At 37.5% G+C, this 26,103-nt stretch overlaps 1 protein-coding gene across 5 annotated transcripts in view; it reads right to left on the bottom strand.

Annotated features, from left to right (window-relative positions):
- The window catches only part of DRP2 (dystrophin related protein 2), a 4,029,288-nt gene that overhangs the window by 2,286,957 nt on the left and 1,716,228 nt on the right, over positions 1 to 26,103 (bottom strand). The window contains exon 1 of one of the 5 annotated variants that reach the window (XM_044057117.1): positions 18,426 to 18,774. The exons of the other annotated variants lie outside the window; for them this stretch is intronic. The gene's annotated coding sequence lies outside the window, so the exon portion shown is untranslated. Of the gene's footprint in view, positions 1 to 18,425; positions 18,775 to 26,103 lie in introns of those variants that run through there. 5 annotated transcript variants of the gene reach the window in all.

Below are 26,103 nucleotides of genomic sequence, written 5' to 3'. Positions count from 1 at the left end.
AACCCTACAACAACTTAAATAATAAAATACTGATTCAAACCTCTCTTTCAAAGATACTCTTCAAAGAATCCATATTTTAACTCCATATTTTCCAACTCAGTCGGGTGAGAAATGAATAAACTACTTCCTCCAGACCTTATTGTTACACTCCATTTATTACAATTTTAAACTCTTCTCTAAACTACTTACTAACAACTTTGTTGCTCTCCTAGCATCTCTTTTGATCTAGCCTTCTCCTATCCTCCTTCCCTCCCCTCTATATCCCTTAGACTTTTTCATCAATATATTTCTTTTTCAACTTGAGATTTCAACTTGAGATATGACTATCTATTCCATACTTTCTTAGTCTCACTTAACTTTTGAAACAACTTTGAAACAATCTCTCTTCCTTTTTTTTTTTTCTCATATCTGTTAATTAAATTCCTTCCTCTCTCTATCCCTTTTTTTTTTTCTTCCTGAAAAATTGTTGTTTTTGCTTTGCTATTTGTTTTTTTTTTTTTATGTATTTGTGTTTTTTGTATTTTGTTGTTTTGTTGTAGTAGTATAGATATGGAGCTTTTTCTGGCCTCCACTGAAAATGGACATGTATCCAGTTGGACTAGCCCGGTCAACAAATGTAAAATAAAATAAAATAAAAATAAGTATCAAACAAAAATGTGTTATGGAAAATAAAAAAGAATATATGTGAGAAAAATAGAAAGGAATGGTACTTAAGTATTATGAAAGCATTTTATTGTATTGATCCATGGAAAGCTTAAGAAATAAATTAGAAAAAAGACATAATGAGGAGATATAATAACTATAAAAAAATTAACGAATGTAATGATTTTTATGGAGATTGTCTATTAGAAAATTGCTGGTTATGGCAAATATGTCATACAAAAAAAAAGATAGAGTATGTAATAAATTTGGAGAGTTTGAGACTACTGAGCATGTGTTTTTGAAATGTGAAAGAGTTAATAATTTGTAGAAAGAAATATGTAAAGATGTAAAGATAATAGAGTGAAAAATATGTTAAAATTTGAACAAATAAATATGGATGTAATAGAGCTTGGTTATTATTGTGCATCTAAATACAATGAAAAATGGACTTTGACAAAGATTTTGGAAAAAATAATGTTCCGGTTGTGGATAAAAGAGTGGGGGGAATGCTTAAATTGAAGTTTATAATGTATAGAGATTTGTAAATTGATGTAAATATGTAAATAATATGTAAGGTATATATCAATAAAAAACCCTACACATACAATGATGCTATTGCTGGTTGTGGGTCCAACTTCCTGTTTCTTTTCTGGGTGCATAGATGGTTCAGAGAAACAAGAAGGAAGTATGGCTGATCAATTTGGAGTTGGTTGCTAGTATCATAGGAAAAGAAAAGAAAAGATATTGGAGGTAAGGGAGCTTGAAGTGGATCAAAGTGAGTCAGTGGTGGAATTTGATGAAAGTGAGCAGCAGGTTGGAAAAGGAGAAATTTTACAATATATGTAGTTGCTGTTTCATGAAAGGTTATTCCAGGAAGAATCACAGGATGGATGTGTTATTACAACCCACCATTCAGGAGGGTTGAGGGATGTTTATCTAAAGGAAATGACCAACTGGAATGAACCAAAGAGTGAAGTGGTGGTTTCATGGGGTGAAATCATGGAAATGATACAAGAGGAGAGGTTGCTGATGGTAAAAAGGAAATTAAGCACAGATGGTGAAAGAAGGAGAGAGAGAAGAGTCAATGAACTGAAGGAAGCGAAGAAGAAATCCATTATAAGGTTAAGCAGTAAGAAGGAAAAGGACTTGAAAGGTATGAAGCGTGGGACACACTAATTGCACCACTGTTTCCCCGAAGGTGATACGAGCCTTTATTCTTATTAAAAAAGAAATGTACTGTGATATATTCTTTGAAACAGGATAGTATATGGAGAATTATGTAGAATGGTATGAACAAAAAAAGAACTGTAATCCTTAGAATGAGTATGTGCAGGCATTTCATAGAACAAACAAAAATGGAGTTTTGATGCAACTTAGAATGGAACTCAAAAAAGAGGAATTGAAAGAATATTTAAAGACTATATGTAAAGATGTTATGCACACAAAATAAATATATGATGACCAAGAATAATGGACCGGGGACTGGGAATGTGGGATTATTTTCAAAATGGAAAATGAAAATTTTGTACATATTAAGAGTGTGATTAATGTGAGCAGTAGCAGAGGATTTGTTAAATATACAGGGCAGTCAAAAACATGTTTTTCTGTGAAAAAATAATCACTTGATTAAGGATTGTGATAAAATATTTTATTTGTGGCAAAACGGCAAGAAGCAAGAAAATGTGACATGAAATGTAAAAAAATATGGAAAAACTGGACATACATGGGTGGATTGTGAAGAAAATGTAGAAGATACAGAAAAAGAATATACAGAGGAACCGGTATATGACACAAATACAATATCGAAAAAGAACAGGAAAGACAAGTTAGTACACAGGAAAGAAATAAAGATATAACAATGTAGGGGGAAATACTGATAAAGGCAAGGGGGAAAGAGGTGCTTGATATGAGCAAAGAGGAATATGTACATTGGCAAGTAATGAGGGGGAAGAAAAACTCTATAGGAAAAAGGATGAAAGAGAAGAAATGAAAGTTTAAAAGTGTACTTGTGAAAGAAAACAAAAAGGGTAAAGGATGAAAGAGGGGATAATAATTTAATTTTAAAGGCCAAAGATTGTAGCTTTAAATGTTAATAGTATGAAGAATATTAAAAGAAGATTAGGTATTTTAGAATGGTGTGTTTCACATGATATGCACATAATTATATTAGAAGGTACTAGAATCTTGACAGAAGAAAAAAGGTTACAAACTGAAGTATCATGGGGGGGACATTATATGGAATATGGGAAAAGATATATGCTCAGAAATAGGTGTATTATGTCAAGAAAATATTAAAATCTTAGATTTTACAATAGTAGAATTGGGAAGAATAACTGTAATAGATTTAAGATGGAAAACAAATGTTTACAGAATTATTGCAATTTATGCATATGTTACAAAGAAAGAAAAAGAGATAATGTTTAAAAATTTCTAAATTATGTAGGTGTTAATATGGATATAATATTAGTGGGGATTTAAATTGCAATTTAAGAATAGGAAAGAAAAATGTAGTGATGTTAAAATAATACATGAGATATTGAAAAGTAGAAAGCTATACATATATGATAATATACATTGGACTTAACAATAGAAGTAAAATTAAAACCAAAATTAATTATTTCTTAGTATCCAACAGTTTACAAATTTTGTAAAAAGGGATAAAAAAAATAGGTTTTTCAGATCATGTAGCCATGTTGATAGCGATACATGAGAAAGAAGGATACATATAAATAGGTAAATGTGTCAAGAGGCCTAATGAAACAGATTTAAATAAAGAAGATATGAAAGGGATTAATAAGCCATGGAAGGATTATGTAGGTATGAGTATATTTTATGAAAATTGGACAAGTTGGTGGATAACTTTCAAGAAAAAAATATAAAAAGTGTTTTTTGGACTGTCAAGATGAAAAGATAAGGACAAAGAAATTAAAATATAAGTACTTGAGCCAAGAAGTTTTTAAATAAATATTGAGATAATAGACATTTTTCATGAAAAGGAAAGATATGATATAAATCAGTTGAAGATCAAGAGACTGTTATATAAACAAAGATATTTTTACAAGGGAGAAAAGGAGGTGGCATCTTACTTGAATAAATTAGTAAAACAGAATTCAAGAATACTGAAGTTGAAAAAATAACTACACAAGACGGAATACTTGAGGTGATTAAAAATATATAGAGCATGCTTTTATAAAGAAAGAGGCAAAAGTGACACTGAAATGGATAGTTAAAAAATCTAAGTAAAGAAGATAACGAGAATTTGGAGGAAAAATATAAATGTGAAAGAGCTAAATTAAATATGGAAAGATCTAAATCTGGATAAAGCTACAGGACTGGATGGCATTGAATATCATATGTACAATGATATGGAAAATTGACAGAAAGTATGTTTTTGTGGCGGTATTAAATGAATGGCTAAAGAGGTCTATGTTCAGTCACTGAATGAGAACTCAAACTCAAAACTCAGTACATAGCAGGTGAGAACAGAGCTAAAGAAGGTGAACCCAGGAAGGCTGCTGTTCCACAGACAATATACTGGGCAAGGTGTTAAAAGGCTTTGCTGATCAATTGTGCACAGTACTCATGGAGATATTTAACACCTCTCTTGCCATGGTGAAAGTGCCCTCATGAAACATCATTCCATTGCCTAAGAAAACCTCCCCCTCCAGCCTTAATGACTACAGACCAGTCACTCTGACATCCACTGTTATGAAATGTTGCTGATCAAAAAGCATTTGTCATTGGGCCTGCCTCCTGATTGTGACCCTCTGTAATTTGCTTACACAGTCAACAGATACATGACTGATGCCATAACATTAGTGTTACACAGCTCTCTTGTACATCTAGAGGGCAATGACAATTATGTAAGGAGGCAGTTCATAGATTTCAGCTCAGCATTTAATACAGTGGTACCAATGCAGCTGATAAAAAAAAAAACTGGCATATACAGGAGTCAGTAAACATCTCTGTAACTGGAACCTGGACTTCCTGATTGAGTTTGGGTAAGAACACATCAAAGTGTATCAAGACCCATGACTGCTATTCAAAGCACAAGTCCAAACATATCATCAAGTTTACTGATGATACCACAATTGTGGGGCTCATCACAAAGCAGGATGAAAGAGAATACAGAGAGGAGGTGGCATCTCTGATCAGCTGGTGTGAGGGGAATAATCTTGACCTGGATGTAAGTAAGACCAAAGAGATCACTGATGTCAGGAAAAAGAAAACAAACCATCCAGCGCTCATGATGAATGGTGACAGTGTAGAGAGGGTTAAGTGTACAAAATTCGTAGGTGTGCACATATCAGAGGATCTCTCGTGGTCAAAAAACACCAGCTAGCTGGTCAAGAAAGTGCACCAACATCTCCATTTTTTGAGAAGGCTGAAGAAAGCTAAGCTCCTGCCTCATATCCTCTGCACCTTCTATAGAGGTGCTATTAAGAGTATCATTGCCAGCAACTTCACAGTGTGGTTTGGAAGTTGTACAGCTATAGAAAGGAAGGTACTACAGAGAGTGGTGAGAGTCGCAGAGAAAATAATGGGTACCAGTCTTCCATTGATGCAACAACTCTACTCTGCAAGAAGCATCAGAAGGGTACCATAACAATACATGATAGTGCTCATCCAGTGCATTGGCTGTTTAAGCATCTGACATTGGTTAGAAGATATTGCAGCACCCACTGCAGGACTACCAGATTCAATAACAGTTTCTACCTGACAGTGGTCAGGCTTCTCAACTGAGGCTTATGTCCCAGAGAACCGGACATTAACTGTCAGTTCTTTCTTTTTTTCACAAATACCTATAATCTGTTGTATAACATATACCACACAAATTACAAGTAAGTGCAATATTTATTTATATTATCCCTATCAAGTGCAATATTAAACAGACAACTTAGGCAATGTGCAATCTGTAATGTGTCTTTTATTTAAATGGGGCAGTTATTATAACTTAGGTGAGTATACTTATTCTGTATTCAAGTGTTGGAATTTTTATGTTTGTTTGTATGTGTACTGGAAGTAGGACTGTATATGTACATGCTTAAATATGGGTATTAAGGTAAAAAAACAAATGAAAAGAACTTAAAAAAATGATAGAATAATATTTTTTATATTCTGTTGACATTGTGAGTTGAGAGACTTTATGAAGTAATGTTTAATGGGAAATGGATTTTATAAGAAATCTTGAAGAAAATACATTTTTGGCTTTGGAAAAGGGTGGGGGGAAGTGTTCAATAATATTAAATTGTTTTGTACTGTACAAAGGTGTAAATAATTGTATATTATGTAAATAATGTACATACAATATACTATCTAAATAATGCATATAAGTGACGATTATCAATAAAGAAGCCCTACTGTTTGGAGCTGCTAGATGGTACCAGAGGATCCAACAGCAGTATGGAAGAGGCCTAAGGGAAGCAGCAGCTTGGAGGAGAAGAGAAAAGTTTATTAAGAGTTTGAAGGTGGAAAGTGAGACTTTGAAGAAAAAATTGATCCCTATGGAGTTTCAGAATATAAACAAAGATTCCTGTGTGGTATATGTTACAAATGATCAGTGTGTAGCTGTATCCATGTTGAAAAAAGTGAGTCTGTGGAAGTGGTGCAGATAACAGAACTGGCATCAGGAGGGCTTATGCATGATCTTTTGTTAAAAATATTCGAGCATGATGATCTAGGTGACAGTTCTGCTGTTTCACATGATGAAATGGCTAATAGTTATTTTAGAAATGTGGAGGATGTGGAAAAGGACCCAGGTGAAGTGAGAATGTATCAATAAAAACTTATTCAGCCATGACAAAATATAAAAAAAATCAGCAACAAACTGAGAAGGGGTGTAGTTTTATGGCAGGTGAAAATGAATCAATTAAAAAATATGAAGCAGTGACAACAGGCAAGGAGAGTTGCAACAAACTGTAAGTAAAACCATTTTTAAAAATAAGGGCAGACCAACTAAGAGAATAAGAACAAAAAATGACAGTGTAATAGATAGATATGTATGGGACAATTTGGTAACTGTTCTGGGTTTTAAACCTCAAGAAACTTGATCTTTTACTCATAGTGGGACAGAGGCTTTTTGTGAGTTGTGAGTTAACATCTGAAACTCTTGGACTGATGATAAAATTTATGGAACTGCGTAAACAATTATTTATTTTTGGTAGTAACTTAAAATTAAAAAAGGCTACTCTGAAATCTAGAATTTATGAACTAGAAAAAAATGATGTTAAAATGCATGCAGGTCTGTGTGAAACTGTTGATAATATTATAAAAGTCAGAGATGAGAAAAACTTATGGAATGGAGGATGGAGGTTGAAAATTGTTTTGAAATGTGAACAACATGGTAGCTGGTCATAGACGGACATTAAGATATGCCAGCCTAAATCATGTTTCTTTTCTGGGGACTTTTCTCATTTTAATTAATGATTATGACAAGGTACCATGTAACCAATGTGATAAGAAAGGACATATAACAAAGTGTGTGCCTGAATGCAGGTTGTGTTAAAAAGGGGCACTTTGAATGGCTTGCCAACAGCAAACAGAAAATAATGAAAAATAAGGAGAAAGAGAAGAAGGCATACATGAGGAAATTCAACAAGAGGCTGTGAAGAGGGTGAAAACATACAGTAGAAAGGACAAGAGACATGGGAGAGGGTGAACTCGGTAAGGCAGAAGCTGTAGAAATAGAAAAACTATGGAGGGAAAAATGAAGGGAGAGAGAGCACATGCAGGAAGAGAGATCAGTAGAAGGGACTGATACTAATATTTTTTATATCTGAAGTTCTAGACAGTGAAAAAATCTGATTCTGAGGATCAAGGATTATTTGTACATAAACCCAGGAATAAAAATATTAAATTGGGGAAAGAGTAAAAATAAGCAAATGAAAATTTTAAAATATTTCCCCTAAACTTAAAAACAAGGAAAAGCAACATTTTAGAGTACTGTCAGTAAATGTGAACAGCATTATTGACACTGTAAAAAGGATAGGGATACTGGAATGGCGTGCTAGATATGATGTGGATATTGGTCTGTTAGAGGAAGTAAGATTCCTGACAAGTGAAGAAAGACTGAAAACAGAAAAAATTTGGGGGTGGAAATATGATAGGGAATGTAGGATGCGAACATTGTTCTGTAGTGGCTGTGTTGTGTAACTAACAGTGGAAATGTTAGATGTAATGTTAGTAAGGATGAGAAGGTTAACTGTTATAGATGTGAGATGGAGAGAACGTTTACAGAATTATAGCATTATATGCATGGATAACAAACCCAGAATCTGTTTAATCAAATATTAGCCTATGTGGTGGTTAACATGAAAAGTATAACTACAAGGGACTTTATTTGTGATTTTAGGGGAAAATTTAAAAAGAAAGGGAAAAATGTTAAAATATAGGAATGGATAAAATATGGTAAATTAACTGTGTGGAATAAAAATCACCAGACCTTTATAAGGTGGACATTTGGATCTAAAATTGATCATTTTGTATTATCGGAAGGCTTCTGAATAACATATGGTGATACAAATGTGACAGGTTTCTCAGACCATTTAGCAATATGAATGGAGGTAATATAACAAAGAGAGTCTATTAAAAAAGGAAAGGGAATAAAAAGAATAAATGAGAAATAATTGGGATGACACTGCAGAGAGGGAAGTTTTGCAGTTATGGGAGAATCATATAACCTCAAAAGGCTTCTATAAGTGTTGGTCTGAATAGCAGATTTAATTTAAAAAGAAGTGTTTTTTTTTCAATGGCAGGATTGTGTACAAAAGGAAGAGAAAGTGAAGTATTGAGAAATGTATCGAAATGTATTAGAAAATTAAGAGACTAACACAGGAGTTTATTATGATATGGAAAAAGACGTATAAAAAATCAAGGCATTACTGTTTAGGCAGAGATATTATTTACAATGGAGAAGGGAGGAGGTATCTGTATATTTAGGTAAAATTGTAAAGAAGGATAGTAATATAATGAGGGAAATGAAAAAAATGTAAAATGAGAGATAAAAGGAACAAGCACTACACCCTCACAAACTCCCCTTGAGTACCTTGTACAACATTGGCTCTTTTTTTTCAATTATAAAGGAATTCCCAATACTATTCTAGCATGTCCAAAGGTCAGTTGTCAATCTCCTCTCCGGTCCAGCTTGTGAATCTGGGAATCTTGAGGCAATGTTACAACTGCCTCATGTACACAGACAACCCTCTCCTCCTCCTCCCAACAAATTCCAACACATGTGAGAGATGCAACCATATAGCCAAACTGGAGGCTAAGCTCTCTCAACTCAGTACTGGCAAAACCTGTCAGGATGAGAAGGAAACCACACTCACTACAATTCCAGTCTCACATATACCTACCACAACAGCAAACCAAACACATAAACACACAAAAACATACTCTGAGGCTTTAAATAAAAATCTGCCTAAGCAGCAGAGACCTCCAAAGCAGACACCCAAGCAACTGCTACCCCAAAACAAAACACGTGTAACACATAGCTCACAAAGCCAGTGTGCCAGTCACAGCCCTTAAGGCTAAACAACACACACCTGATACACTTGTAATAGGTGACTCTATTGTCAGGCACACTGACGTCCCGCTCACCAGGCTGAACAAGGAGAAGGTCACGGTGAGCTGCCTGTTGGGTGCTAGGATCCGTCACATAACACAAGCACTCAGGTCACTCCAAGGCAAGTACAAATATGACTTAGTCATTGTCTATGCTGGTATGAATGACCTGAGACGTACCTCCCTGGACTACATGAAAAGAGACATAGAGGAGCTCTCTGAGCATGTGGCCGAGGCTGGTATGACCCTGACCTTAAGTAGCATCTTACCCTCACCAAGAATGATGCCACAATATGAAGACAAGATGATCAATTTCAACAATTGGCTTAAGTATTGGTGTCACTCAAAGGGGATCCAATGCCTGTCAGCCTGGGATGACATGCTCGACAAGCCACGATGCTTCGCTAGGGATGGCTTGCACCTGTCACCCCTGGGCTTTCGGATATTGGCAAAGGCTCTTGCTACCCCCATAGTGCCTTTTTTAGGCAAGGCTCAAAAGATAAACCCACCTCCATAGGTATCACAAGGGATAAGAAACTAAGAGTAATGCTACTCAACGCCAGAAGTCTAAACCTCAAGATGCATGCACTCGAAACTCTCCTTAGCATGGAGAACATCGATATCTGTGCAGTAACAGAAACCTGGTTCAAGGCTCCCGAGAGCACCCAAGCACTACCAGGTTATACCTCATACGATGCTTTTCGGCCCCAAAACTTGGACCGAACCAGAAAAGGAGGGGGATTATCAATATTCGTCAAAGATACCCACACCTCCAGGTTGGTGGCACAGCATGAAGCATCAGACTATCCATGTGCAACTAACAGTGGGTAAAACTGCCTTCCAGTTTATAGCCTGCTACAGATCACCCTCCCAACCCAGAAACCCCACTCGGCCTTCCTGAGAACACTGGAAAACATGAAGGTCTCTCCAAACACCATTATATTGGGCGACTTCAACTACCCAAACATAGACTGGGAGCATTACTCTAGCTCCAACACCCTAGCTCAAAGGTTCCTAGAATTTATAAACTCAAATGCTATGGAACAACTTGTTACCACTCCCACAAGAGGGGAAAACATACTGGACCTGATCATCACCAACATGGGGACTCTATGCTCCAGACCAGAAGTGTATCCCTCACTGGTAAGATCAGACCATAAACTAATCTCACTGGGTATTCACATCCCAACCCCACCCCCTGCCCAGAAAACCACAGTGAAAAACCTCTCTAAAGCAAATTTCACACTCCTCAAAACCGAGGTGGAATCCTTCAAAGCCCCCAGGCCTGTGGAAAATACGGTCCAGACCGCAGAATCCTTAATAAACGCATTCTAAGAACACCTTCAGGAATGCATGGATCATGCAATCCCAAATAAAACCAAGACCTAATCCTCCAAAGGCAGACGTCCTGTCTGGTGGACCCCAGCCATAAACAAACTATACAATAGAAGGAGGAAGCTACTACATGATAGAGCAAAATCCCAAAAAGGGAAGGCATCTCTGATCAGTGTTAGCAAAAAACTACGGGCACTCATAAAATCGTCTAAGGCCAGCTTTGAGAGAAAAACTGCACAGGACACTAAGGATAATCAAAAGGCTTTCTTTAGTTATGTTAGGAACCTGGGTGGGAATTCCCAGATATGCTCCGAATTAGTCCAAAATGACAAAAAATACACCGAACCCACAGACATTGCCAACATCATAGCTGACAGGTTCAGCACAAACCCCCCCCCTCCCCACCAAAAGGGCAAATATCTATCCCAGCAGAGTGCTGCCCCCCTGACAACTCAGATGCTCAGGTAAGAGCCGCCCTCTCCAAAGCAAAAAACACAGCATCAATGGGACCAGACAGTGTCCCTGGCTGCGTCCTACATGAACTCCAAGAAGAGCTAAACCCAAACATAAAACTACTGTTCAATCTCAGCCTTACCACAGGATATGTACCCAAAGAGTGGCGTACAGCAACAGTGGTCCCTCTCCACAAAGGTGGTGCCTCAATGGATCCTGGAAACTATCGCCCCATAAGCCTGACTAGCTTGGTCTGAAAAGCTATGGAAAGGATCATCATGGACCTCATAAAAAAAGATATTGGTGACCTACAGACACTGGATCCTACCCAGTTCAGCTTTGTTAAGGGCAGATCCTGCCTCTTAAACCTGGTCGATTTCTTTGAAACAGTCACCAAGGCCACTGACGAGGGGAAGGTGGTCCACACAGCCTACCTGGAACTTACAAAAGCCTTCGATACAATACCCCATTCGGGCATTATAGATAAGCTCACCAGCTTAAATATAAACCCCTATGTCACTAGATGGGTTGCAAACTAGCTCAAGGACAGAACCCACATGGTTAGAATTGCTGGAGCCATGTCAGACTCCAAACCAGTTACAAGTGGCATCCCACAAGGCTCAGTCCTGGGACCTCTCCTGTTCGGTATATATTCCTCGGAGGTACAGGCCAACACGGAAGGACTGTGGCTGACCAGGATTGCAGATGACTGCAAACTGGGCACTATAATCAACTCTCCAGCCAACACAAGCATCCTCCAAAAGGGCCTCATAGAAACAGACAACTGGTACCAGAGCCATGGCCTCAAGCTAAACGCCAAAAAGTGTATAGTCATCCCCTTTGGCAAAAACAAAGTGCCCACAAATTACCACATAGGTGGTAATCTATTAAGTACGGAAGAAGTAATTAGGGACCTGGGGACCCAAGTTGATAGCAATCTTTCATTTGACAACCACGTGGCCAAAGTGGTTAGAAAAACATTTTATACAGCCCACCTAATCATGAAGGGATTCACATCTAGATCAGGGGAGGTCATCGTGCCTCTTTACTCATCCCTCATCAGGCCCATAATTGTGTACAATACCCATTTTGGGATGTACCTTACCAGACACCTGCAGCAACTGGAAAGACCCCAAATGTACCTCACCAAGAGGATCAAAGGGCTCAAACAGATGCCATATGCTGCCCGGTTAAAGAAACTCCAGCTCTACTCAGTGGCATACCGCCTGCTCAGAGGCGATCTGTGCCTGACGTATAAAGCCATGTCCAACCCAGAATTAATGGACATGCTGCACCTCAGAAAATCCAAATCCCATCGAGCTACGCGCTCAAGAAACTTGAACCTCAGCACTGAAATAAATAGGACATGCTGGAGGGACAGATTCATAACCCAGAGGCTCCCTTCACTCTGGAATAAAATCCCAGTCCAGGTTAGGCAGAGTGCCTCATTGACTCTCTTCAAGAGGAATCTTGATGAGTGGATGGGGGATCGTAGGTTTACTCTGGGTATCACTTCTGTGTCACTGTTAGACAGAGGCACAGTATACTAACCTCGAAAAAGGGCATAGCAAAATTAATTTAAAATGGGTGGCGAAAGCCAAGCACACTCTGGCTAGGCTTATAAATGCCCTAGGGCAGATAGCCTAGTATGAACCTATGAACAACAGCAAATTATGAATATTGTGGTAAAGCATATGGAAAATATGTATAACAGTAAAAAGAAGGAAACTAAGAGAGACTAGAAAGTAACAAATAAAAAACTTCCAGAATGAGTTAAAGAATAATTTGAAACAAAAATTACTATAAGTCAACTGGATGAAGTACTAGGAAAGTAAATGCTGATTTAGTATCAGGACCAAATACTACAGGGTATAAATGAATTGATTGACAAAGGGAGGATTTGGTAAATGTACTGAATGATGTTGAAGAAAGGAAGGATTTGTTTATAGAGAGTTATGTAATGGGATATTAAAGTTTATATGGAAGAAAGATGAGAAAAATTAAATAAAAAATGGAGAACGATCACATTAAATAACACAGATTATAATTTTTTTATGAGAACAATACATAGGAGAATGGAAAGAAGGATATGGGATAATATGGAAGAAGGTATATTCTTCTTCTTCTTTCGGCTTTTCCCGGTTAGGGGTCGCCACAGCGGATCACCTGTCTGCTCATGATTGGCAGTGGACTTTTACGGTGTCGAGTTGCCAGCCCGTCGCCCAACCTTCCACAGAAGGCACACACATGCACACACTCATACCTAGGGCCAATTAAGAGTGTCCAGTCCATCTACAGCATGTCTTTAGGATGTGGGAGGAAACCAGAGCATCTGGAGGAAACCCACGCAACCACAGGGAGGACATGCAGACTCCGCACAGAAGGCACCCCAGCTGAGGATTGAACCGGAGAACCTCTTGCCATGAGGTGGCAATGCTAACCACTGTACCACTGCGGCCGCCCAATATGGAAGAAGGTATATATGATCTAAAAAAGAAGGGGTGTCAAAATTTGTTACTGGTTGTGAGAGAAATTATGGATGATATTATAAGCAAAAGAGAGGATGTGAAGCTTATGGTAGGTGATATTAGCAAGGCACTTGATACAGTATGGCATGATGCTTTGTAGGGTGTTATGGCGAAATATGGAGTAGGTAATACAGTTAGGAGAGTGTGTATGTCAACATATCAAAATAATACAGTTAACTTGATGGATGAGTAAAGAAATATGCATGAACTGTGTCCCTTGAATGGGATATTGTTTGCACTGTTAATGAATGTGATAGTGAGTGAGGTAGGTTATAAAATGAAAGATGCTAGATAAGTGATACAAAAGGAGGTAGGCATTCCAGTAACTTTGATATATGCAGATGATATATCTGTAGCTGCTAAGAACAAAATATGGATGATGGTTTGTCTGAATGGATGTTTGAAGAAAATGGGAATGACCCTGAATAAAGATAAAAGTAAGGGTCTGAGTGATGTGGTGAAAATTTGCAGTGTGTATTTTTCAGTGAATGAAGTCTCCTTGCTAGTAATAAAATATGTGGAAAATTATGCAGTTGTGATGCAATGGTAGGGTTTCATGAAAGAAAAGAAATAAATATGTCTTCTGTGGAGGACATATAGATTAGCATTCAGGAAAAATACTTCTCTGATGAATTATGCATTACTGGGAAAAAACAGCATACATGTCAAATGTTTATATGATTCCAGAAAAATATGAAAAGGAAATTGTGCAATTGGTGTTTTCTTTCATTTGGGGTTCAAGATCAAACCCAGCGAAATGATGCGTGTTGTATATGAGTGAAGAATGAAGGGGGATTGGGGTTACTAAATCCAGTTGTTTATTTTGATTCTTTAAATTGTATATAGTATAAAAATGGGTAAAGGAAGAGAATGAGAAATTAATAGTGAGAATGTTTAAATACAAGTACAAAAGGGTCTGGGAGATAATCAGAATAAGAAAATGTGAAAAAGAATACGTAAATGAAGAAATTCGAAACTAACATGAAAAAATGCCAACATGAAAAATAAAAAAAAATGATGATATAGAGCAAGATAGAAGGATGTGGTATAATAATGTGATAAAACAGTATTATGTAAATCCATGGGAAAATTTACCTGAAAAAATATGAAAGCCATTAAATAATGTAAAAGTGGTGTACTAAGAAAGTAGGGTGTCAGGATTTCCTATGCAGACTGATAATAAACAAGTTATCAGTAAAGGGGAATATGTCACTTAAAAAGAAACTTGAAAGAGTGTGTTTATTTTGTGGGGAGGAAGAGACAACAAAGCATGTTTTTTGGAAATGTAAAAGAGTGGTGAAACTCTGGAAAAGTTTTGTGAGAAAATGTTTTGAAAATACTAATGACACAAACAATACAAACATGAGTATATGTATGTATGGATATTGTATGAACAAGAAGAAAGAATATGTGGGAAGGGTAGATAAGAATGTATTTTGTGTAACATTGGTTATTTGGCATGAAAGAGATTGAATGAAATTTTGTTTAATGGGAAATAGGTTTTGCCAGATATATTGCAAAAAATTAGATTATGGTTGTGGAAGAAGGAGTTAAGGGTCAATTATTGAAGAACAACAATGAGAATTTATAAGAAAAATGATAAATAGTAAAAAAAAACAAAAAAAAAATAGAAACATGTATAGATGTGCCTGTAAATATGTATATTTTATAAATAATGTGTTTTATGTTAAATAAAGGACCCGCACTTTTTTGATAGGTGTTGTGGGATCTTTTACATCCACCTGAGCTACCACCAACTTAGGCAGATAGAGCCTTGGTTAAACATCTTTTCTGATGGATGGCATCCTTCTTATGCTACACTGCAGTGTCAGCAGTTGATCTGCCTGGTGTGGGACTAGAACCCACAGCCTTCTACATCAAAGGCGAGTGTTCTACCTGCTGTGTGAATGACACTTTTATTTGTTTACTTGAATTTATTTATCAGTGTAGGGCACTAATCATAAAGACCTGTGTCAATCTCAGTACAGACAGAGATAAATATGGAAAGCAATCAAATAAAAAGATGTATAAACATTACAGGATGGCATGGCAAGGTAATTACGATGTGGTTACTATACATACAGAAGCAACCACAGTATACAATATGGAGGGGAGCAGTCAAACAAGAGTAGCAATGTAAAAAATACACAGTTATGTACAGTGCAGTCAGACAGACTGAAATCAGTTCCAATAATAAGTGATGTCATACAAACTTGTTAGGAGGTAAACTGATGGATTACAGGAAAATGATGTAGTTATGAGTTATAAGTGTTGAAAGTAGTGGGATTTGCATGAAACATTACCATTCATCCATCCATAACCTCATTTTTCCCCACACAGGGTTAGGGTCTCACATCAATAATGACAATCATTTAAAGCCAGTGTTCACACCAAGAGGTGGCCTGCCCTGATACATTTGTTCTTCCAAATCACAAAAACACATACATACATACACACGCACACACACACACACACACACACACACACACACACACACACACACACACACACACACACACACACACACACATGCACTCACACTTGTAGCCAATTTAGAGTGCCCACTTCACCTGCTGCATGTCTTTAGAATGCGGGAGGAAACTGGAGCACCCAGAGAAAACCCACACAATCACAGGGAGGGCATGCAGATGCCACACACAAGATACCTCAGCTGAAAATTGAACCAGAGAATCTTTTGCTATGAAACAAGAATGCTACACTATGTGCCACTGTACCGCATTAACATGAAGCATTACCATGAAGATAATGTTTTAGATGTGCATAGAATTTTGGGCAAGAAGATATTTCTTTAAGACTGGCAGTCTGGCAGGGATAGATTTCCATACTTTAGGGACTAGTAAAGAGAAGAAATGATCTATACATTGTAGTTTAATTTTAGGAACCTGTAGGGTAGGAACTGGTTCCCTTTGATTTCTGAGATTATAGGAAGAGAGTTTCCTTACTAGTTTGGCTGCTAGAGAGGATATTGTGTGGCTGTGTAGGAGTTTGAAAATTTGAGAACCTAAGACAAGTCAGATTGTTATATGCCTCGTATGTTACTTTAAACTAATAACTGAAAAATGTGAAGTAACTGAGTATTATTTTTAGATTTTGAGATGTGACTGAAATGTATTATACTGAACACATAACTGAATATCTCAGTTCCAAAAAACTGTTTTGTTAAAAAATCTGAAGTTTGATGCTTCTCATATATGCTAAAAATCCCTGTGCTTCATTCCTTTTCAAGACTCTGTATTGTTTCTAGCTGTGCAACAGTCAGCTAACAGGGAGAAAGGAACATCAGTCAATTAAGAACAGCAGCTTTTTGTAAAAAGCTATACCCTTGAGTTGTCATTTTCCTAAGAATTTCAGTATGATTGACAAGATAGAACCAATAATGCTTTCAAAAATAACATTCTCATATTTTAAGTATTGTGAGGGAACAGGCTATGCAGTACTTATCTGTTAAGGCAAAAGGGACAGTAAAACTTAACCTTTCTAGAATAACAGCTACAGAGCTTGCAAAAAGTGTGCCACCTTGATGCTCTGCTCCATACCATATATAATTTTATTATTTTCTCAGATATTTATATCTTATTTTTCCACTTTATTCTAGAATAGTCCTGACATTACATTTGTTTGCAGCAGGATCCATGGGCTTTCTACCCAGAGAGCTTCAGAAGATAGAGCCTGAATAATACAGATATTTGCTTATGAATAAACAGCCATTTAATAAAATGTTCGGACCAGAAACCACACTCTTTACTTTATAAATTATGTATATATCACAAGCATAGGCTATGTCTATAAGCTTAAAGGGTCACATGTCTAAATCTCTCTTCACAGTACAGCACAAGTGGTAGGTACCTGTGTGACACCCCCTCCCCCGGCAGGTATTTATGTACTTGTACTGTTTTGTACTAAACTTTTACATCATGAGCAGACAGGTGATCCGCTGTGGTGACCCCTAACTGGAAAAAGTCAAAAGTAAAATAGCAAACATTTCATTATCTGAGGTTAGTACCAATGCCACTATCCTAGTCTATTATGTTCAGCTCTAGATGTTTAACGTACTCCATTCCCTGTGGTCAGACTCATATCCTTTGACAAAGCCAGGTGTGTAATGACTGTAAGTACCAGTTTTTGCAAAGAAAAATACAATATAGTATATAAGAGCTGACAACTTTGTACAGCATAGGACAGTGATGTTACTAGGACTACAAGAATTACATGTGAAGAGTTATCATACCATTAAAACCTAGTCCAAAAACTCATTAGTCATACATAATTGTCTATTTCATATTTTGTACAGTACATAATTTGACACAAAATGTACAAATGGTGTCCTTTCAAGTTATACCTGTAGTTATGAGTATTCATTAAAAATATACAGCTAGCAAAGGAGCACCGTAATATGACAAGAGAGATTTTTTTTATACAGTTGGTTTGGATAATGTAAAAATATATCTTACAATAAACATTTCTTTTTCTTACAGTCTGAAAAAACATATTTAGCATCAGTTTCAAGACTGCATTCTCTGTGTTTAAGAAACACAAGTGAATATTTATTACCGATGTATCTCTATATTGTAGAGCCCTGAGCCGATTGTTTAACTTCGTTGTGCCCCTGTATCTGCCCCATAAGGTAACTGGAGAGTTTTCACAGAAACTCCTAGGTATCAAAGTTTAGAAGAAACAGTATATGCTATCAGCTTGTATTGAATTTGTTTAAGGTAGAGTATTAAGAAATGAAAACAGCAGCACTTTGTGAACTCTAAACAGTAATATATTACTTGTTGATAGTGATATACAGTCATGCAGAACATTGTAGGTAAATGTATACTGAAACAGAATGCTTGTGTGTGTGCGCGCATGTGAGTGTGTGTAAGGTGTTCAAGAACCTACCTATTTATCCAGTTGTAACATTCCTTTCACAAGACATAGAGTAACCATCAATTCCTTAATTACATGGACCAGTTTGTAGTAGAATATATTGCTGTTTCTTCAGATAACCAGACTGTACAACATGATTTCCCCATGGCAGAATCATCACTTTTAATCAAATGGATTGTTTGTCTTCCCTTCACAGTGATTTCCAAGCCTTTGATAGCCTACAGAAAATATCCTAGTTTACTGACACCTCTCTAGGAACCTTTCAGCTCAAGGAGGAATCCAAGTATCATGCTTGCTCCAAGGATTAAGTGAGTAGTATATTCCTCTTCTATCTCTTCTTTTGCCTTGGGTACCTTCAGCTTGGCAATTCCCTTGATCTTGCCAGACCTCTGAGAATTTGCAACCTTCTTGTTTGATGGAATCCAATCTGCCCACCCAAAACATGCACATTCCTTACAAATATCACATTTCTTGTGTGATGTGAAAACATTTTGTTTTTGCCAAAGAAAGTCCCTCTGCTAGCATTAAAGCCCACAGTTTCCTCCACAGTTTATGTGGCATGACATGTTTTCCATACTGCGTTCCTCCTACAGACATTCTCAAGACAGTGAAAACATAAATAAATACTTCCCTAGAGCACTGTAAGTAAGCCTCCTCTTCTTACCTCCTGCTTTCTAACAGATATACTCAGGCATGGTAGTTCCAAATTAAATGGGTTCACAACATGAAGGTAAAATTCTGTGCTGTTAGTACAGAAAAACAGTGCTAAAATATTTTATCCTTACTTTTGAAATGATGACACACTTCAAGTAGTCCTTTCTTCCCACTGATGACCTGTCCTCTGTACTGCACATGGGCTGATAATGCACACACACACACACACACACACACACACACACACACACACACACACACACACACACGTTTTAATGCCTTATCTATGATAATATTGTTCCTTTAAATTGCAGTCTAACAGCTCCAGTATATGACTGCCAGGGACCATCTAGTAATTTCAGAAGTAGGCCTACTAGAAGATGATTCCTAATGGACCACTTAAGGACAGACTGTCAGCATGTTATGTGGCAGTGTGATACACCCAGATGATGTTAATTCAAATATCCCCTAGTCACCACAGAAGTGTTTATTTATGTTATTAGAAATATAGCTATGTAATTTGCAAACAGTGTCCAGATTACTGGCATTTATCAGAAAATAGAAGGTAGTCTACTACAGCCTAAGTTTTAAAACCATGGAATGACATTTTTAACCCATGGATTTATCAGGTCTATATCAGAACATCAAAGTATTAAAACTTCGAATGTTCTGATATCGAACACTATTCAGCGAACGCTAAGAATAGCAAAGCTGCAGAACAGCGAATTCTTTCCTTGGGAAATAATTTAGTTGGCTGTTTCTGTGGCTTCTCTATTCTTAGTGCTGTAGTGGAAAGTTACGGGTTTGGTTCAGGTAGGTGTGCGATTGTTTGTACATTAGGGTTAGGGGCGGGTTAAGTGAGTTAGGGTTAGGGCGCGGGTTAGGCGTGTGTGCGATAGTGACAGACTTTAGGATTGGAACGGTTTAAGTAAGTTAGGGTTAGGGAGCGGGTTAGGTGAGTGTGTGATAGTGACGGACATTAGGGTTAGGGTTTGGGTTAAGGTAAGTGGGTGGATAGTAAGTGTATGTTTAGTTTAGTGTAGCGTGAGATGCAGGAATTTAAGTGTGTGTGTGTGGTTGCTGTTTGTTTGATGTGCTTGCATTGTGCGTACGTGTTTCCGAGCAGCACATTTTTTCCATGGGAAAAAAATTTGCTGTTCTGAATGTTTGATATTTTCATGTTTAGATGTTTTGGGGCCGATGAAATAGCGTTCACTATTTTCATCTTTCGATAACATGATATAAATGCGATTTATCCATATGTGGCGAATGAGCTGATGACTTAGAACATGCGCTAAGATGACTGACTTTCTCATGGACTGCATGTTTATAATTGCACAATGTCTTTATGCGTTCTGTTGATAATCTGTGACTGACACCACAAGTACTGTGGAACCATTTATTAACCACATGTGGTATGTTAGCGATGGAGGCCATAACAGAGTTCTATGCAACAGAGTGTAGGCAACAGCTAGGTAACTTATCTCCCTTGCCCCAGCTCTTAACTCTGAGCACTGTTTAACGGTGATGATAATTTGTTAAATATTCCAGATGAGCAAAGATACCAGAAATTATTTACTGTTTGAACTCTGGACAGAAAAAAGAATGTATACATACCAAATGTACAGCAATGCATTGTCATTACTGATGACATCTAAAAAAAGCTGCACAAAAACAAGATACTGACTGTAGATGGAGCAACACAAGAAAATGTTAGGTACTGCTGAAGTCAACTTTTTCTGCCTACACGAGGAAGAAAGCAAATAGCTTTATGGCTGTTGTACAATACTGGCTGTTTGTAACAAGGATGATGGCATAAATGGGACTGGTTCCAATAAGATAAGCAGAGAGGTTGTTGCAAGTTGTTGTTTCACTACTACTTTTTCTATAGAAAGAACATTAGTTATTCTTGAAAGTCACTTATACTCTTCTTAAATTGTTAAATAAACAAACATTATTTTTCATTTTCTGTACCAGTTAATAATGAAAGACAAATAAATGTGTATTTATGAAGTTGTCTACATAACGTGCATGTGTGTGTGGGGAGGAGTGAGTGCAGCCCACTAGAGCATTGCCTTCAAAATATGTCTCACTGAATATCTTGGGGATATGAAAAAAATTAATGTATGCATTGCTTTTGTATTATTCTTATTTATTTACAAATTAATAAACCAGCACAGATTCAAATGTCATATTTAGAGGGACAGCTCCACATCTTATCTAGTTAAAATTCTGTACTATGTAAAATCATGTACAAACTAAATTAAAGGAAAAGAGTCCTTCGAATAAAATAAGCCCTACACCCAGGGTACTAAATTTGATCCAGATAAAGGGTTGAAAATATCATGTCAGAAAAACAGTTTAGCATTTATGGCAAATAAGAAAGAATGCTGAGCCAACAACCTGAAGCTCTAGGAAAACTAGTCATTCTTGATTATTAACAGTTTTAGGTTTCTTTGGGTTGTTAAGACGTACTACTACATATTGAAGGAAGAGACTGAATAAATAGGTTGGCATAATCACTGGACAAAATTGGTCACTGAAGAGCGAAGGAAAAGTCATCAATGCAGTTTATGTAGTAAAAGAGAAAACATATTATAATGGATGACAGACCATCAAGAATAATGTTGTAGTGTATGGAGAGCACAGATTATGGTCCAATATTAAGAAAAAGAAAAACCAGTTAAGTGCCAGAATGTAGCAACCCAACCTTAACAAAAGTTAAACACCCAATGTGAAAGTTGTTAGGGTTGGGACCCACACTTGGCAGTAAAATCTGTACTAACCAGCAAATGACAGCGGCAGAATAAAAAATTGTTTCTGCTTGCTGTTCATTCCAGTAATGTGTCCCTATGTTCCTGTAATGAACTAGGAACTTGCTAGAATAACAGTATTTGTGTTTTCATGTATTTTTTGAAGGATACAAACTCTGAATGTCTGATGCATGTCATTATTTAGTGACATCAGTCCTCAGTGGTTTGTCTGAAAAAACACAGTTTTTATGAGGAACAAACAAAAAATGTGAAGTAATAATCTGGACGTTCTGCGAACATATAGACAGTGGAGAGGCATGAAACGTAAGTGTAAACATGATGTACATAGTTACACTGCCTTTCTGCTAGGGTCTGTTAAGTGTTTTATTGCCTTGAAAAACAGTTACTGATTTTGTCCTGTAACCAACAGTACATGGGGCAGATAAAGCTTCATGCATTACAAAGAATTATGGTCTCACCGATCATAACTCTAAATTATGTATTCTCAACATGGAGGCCAAGCTTCACATCTCGAGCTTCATTCTCGAGGTAAATTTCTTGCCATTCATGTCTGGAACACATATTAAGGGGTTATGATTGGTAGCCAATCATAATCTATGTTTTTCCAAGGAAGATACTGGTACTATACAAACTACAGAATTCTATTAGAACTTACTTTGAAGATTTTGAATGAATGCAGCTACTAAATGACACAAAATAATCATGATAGCCTGCCTGTGTGCCTAAAAAAGTAGTACATTGTCAAGCACATAAGAGATGAATGTGCTGCTTTTCTCCCAGGAGTCTGAATAAGCCAGTTATAAATAACAGAGTTAATGATCAGAATGAAAGTGCAACTCTTTTAGCTTTTGAAGTGCCATACAAAATGCAGGAAATTACTATTTTTGCCATACAAATAAGTTGATGCTCACAGTAAATAAAACTGAAATGTAGAGATATGTAGCCCTCACAAAGAAAGTTGGACAGTATTAGAAAGAAATGTAAACCTAAACTTAGAAAATTAACGACAATTATTTAAAAGGGAGAAATGCAATCTAGAATTCTAATGATAGTAGATTAATGTTGTTGTTTGTCTTTCGGCTTTTCCCAGTTACGGGTCACCACAGTGGAACTCCGGTCCGCTAATGATTGGCAGTTGTTTTTTATGGTGTCGAGATGCCAGCCCGATGCCCAACCTTCAACGAAGGCACACCCATTCAATGCATGTCTTTCGAATGCCAACTCAACTGAGGGGAGGACACGCAGACTACACACAGAAGGCACTCCCAACCCAAGCCGAGAATCAAACGGGAGAACCTCTTGCTGTGAGGCAACAATGCTACCGCTGTACCACTGCAGACGTAATGATAGTAGATAGTAGATTAATGATAACGGCAAATCAACTAAATGTAAACCATGTCAAGAATGGCTGCCACACTAGTAGAAGTTTGTATACTTAAGCCTGGTGACAAACATGTAACTCATGTAGCTATGCAGTAGGTATTACAGCACTTTGAAAGTTACTAAGATTGAGTAACTAGGCAATTAATAGCTAATAGCAGGTGAGAGAGGCATTAAGCAATGTCACACGTTGTATACCTCACAAGGGTCGCAGACCATACCCTGGCCTTGCAAGGCTACAATGCCTTCCACACTTTCAGACCACAAAATGAATGTGTGAGAAGAAAAGGTTTACTATCAAATGTGCAAAATGCACTCCGTCGAATGATCACATCTTCGTAAACTAACAACGAAAATAAAAACATCTTTCAGGCAAAGGAACAAAACTGGTTATGTCGATACATTGTCATTTGACCTACTCGACTTTACCCAGCTTACCCTACCTACAAGCTATTTCCAACTAATGTATTGCAGGTGGGCAAGCCCTCCTGCACCCCCACACCCCCCTGCTAATTATTTATATAAACTCCGAGATCATGAGTACATTTCCCAATCCTCGCTGTATTGCGATCTCCAAGCAGAACATCGACCTCACAACAGCAAATGCACACTAGCATTCACTGTTGTGGAGTTGACTATTTTCAGTTTAGCCTTCTGCCAACTGGAAAATAGCCTTGTGACTATCCCAGTTTGACTGAATGCCATCTGAAATTCTGATAGTAAACCGAACCAAAGGAGGAGGAGGAGGAGTATCTATCTTCATCAAAGATAACTACACCTCTAGACTGGATAGACAGGAAAACTCCATGGAGTTACTCCAAGTTCAACTAATTGTGGGTAAGACTTCCCTTCAAGTCACCGTTAGCTATAGGCCCCCTTCAATGAATCAAGTTACCCATGGTGTTTAGTTGGATCTACTTGAGTCAATCAAATTACAACTAAAGACTCTAGTCATTGGCAATTTTAACTATCCCTCCATTGACTGGGAAACTTGTATGAGTACCAACATGCTCACACAAAGGGTTCTGGACTTTAACACTAATGCCCTGGAACAAATAGTATGCACCCCCACAAGGGGCTCAAATATTCTCGACCTGGTCCTTACCAAGATGAATGACCATTGCGCCACCACAAGTATAGGACCCTCACTTGTTAAATCTGATCACAAATCAGTCACATCTGAAGTAGCTATAGCACCTGAACCCCTCAAGTGAAATCAGGTTAAAAAATTTCACCAAAGGTAATTATACCCTCCTAAGGGATAATATAATTAATTTCCAAGCTCCTGTTCCCACAGATGGCATTGACAACTATACTAAGGTATACACAAATGCCCTGTGCAAACACTTACAAAAATGTATTTACAAAGCTGTACCTTATCAGAACAAGATCCTTAAGAAAAAGAACAAACCTCCCTGTTGGACAATTAGCATTAATAAGTTATACAACAAGAGGGAGATGTTGCTGTCTAAGAATAAAAAATGATGGTCCCAGCACTGGAAGAACACCCTCCTCTACTTGAGCAAACAAATAAGACAACTTGTAAAATACTCTAAGCGCAACTTCGAAAAAAAATTAGCAACCATAGCTAAGGATAACTATAAGGCATTCTTTAGCTGTATCTGTAACCTAAAAGGTAGGGCTCAGACGTGTGCTCAACTAGCTGTGGGTGGCATCACACACACTGGTCCTGTGAAAATAGCTAACTTTATTAGCTGACAGGTTTGGTGAAAATTTCACCCTCCTGTCCCCTCCAAACATTCCATAAAACATTCTTTCTACATATTCCCCACCTTGCATTTCCAAAGAACAAGTCTTTAATGCTTTCTCCAAGACCAAAAACACAGCCTCTATGGGACCGGATGGTATCCCAGGTTGTGTTTTAAATGGTCTAAAACATGAGTTAGCAACTCCCAAAGGTACTGTCTTCAGCCACAGCCTGAGTACTGATTTTGTCCCTGCTGAATGAAAAACAGCAACTATCATCCCCCCTTTATAAAGGGGGCACAGCAACAGATCCTGGGAACTACATACCCATAAGCTTAACCAACCTTATCTGTAAGGCCATGGAATGAATCATCATGGATCTTATAAATAAGGATATAGGTGATCTTCAAACCCTTAATCCAACATAGTTTGGTTTTGTAAAAGGCAGGTCATGCCTGTTAAATCTAGTAGACTTCTTTGAAAATGTCACCAGAGCCATAGACAAAGGCAAATCTGTGCATACAGCCTTCTTTGACTTAGCCAAGGCCTTCAACACAATCCTACATTTGGGCATCATTGATAAACTCTCCCAGTTGAATATTAACCCATATGTCATCAGGTGGGTTGCTAACTCACTTACCGACAGATCATAGTCAAAGTTGGGGACTTTATCGCAGGCAGCAGACCTGCCACCAGTGTGGTTCCACAGGGGTCAGTGCTGGGCCCCCTATTGTTTGGAATATACTTCTCTGAAGTTTAGACCAAAACAGAGGGGCTGTGGCTGACTAAGTTTGCTGATGACTGCAAATTACGTGCAATCATGGAATCCCCAAACATTGTCAATATACTTCAAGAGGGACTTACACACACTAGTGACTGGTCCCAAAGCCATGGACTCAAACTCAATGCAAAAAATGCATTATCATCCCGTTTGGTAAAAACAATATCCCTCCAGATTATCATACAAATAATAATACCCTAAATAACAACTCAGTAGTAAAATACGTGGGAATGTAAGTTGACGGAAGCATAAACTTTTACCACCATGTGTCTACTGTGGTAAGGAAGGCATTCTACATTGCATACCTCATTAGCAAAGGCATTGGCTTAAGAGCAAGAGAGGTCATGACACCCCTGTACTCGACCCTCATCATGCCAATAATTGAGTACAGTGC

The sequence above is a fragment of the Protopterus annectens genome, chromosome 15.part0 (assembly GCF_019279795.1).
Source record: "Protopterus annectens isolate FY-2018-M chromosome 15.part0, PAN1.0, whole genome shotgun sequence".
NCBI classification, from domain to species: domain Eukaryota; kingdom Metazoa; phylum Chordata; order Ceratodontiformes; family Protopteridae; genus Protopterus; species Protopterus annectens.
This window is presented reverse-complemented; position numbering and strand designations above follow the sequence as displayed.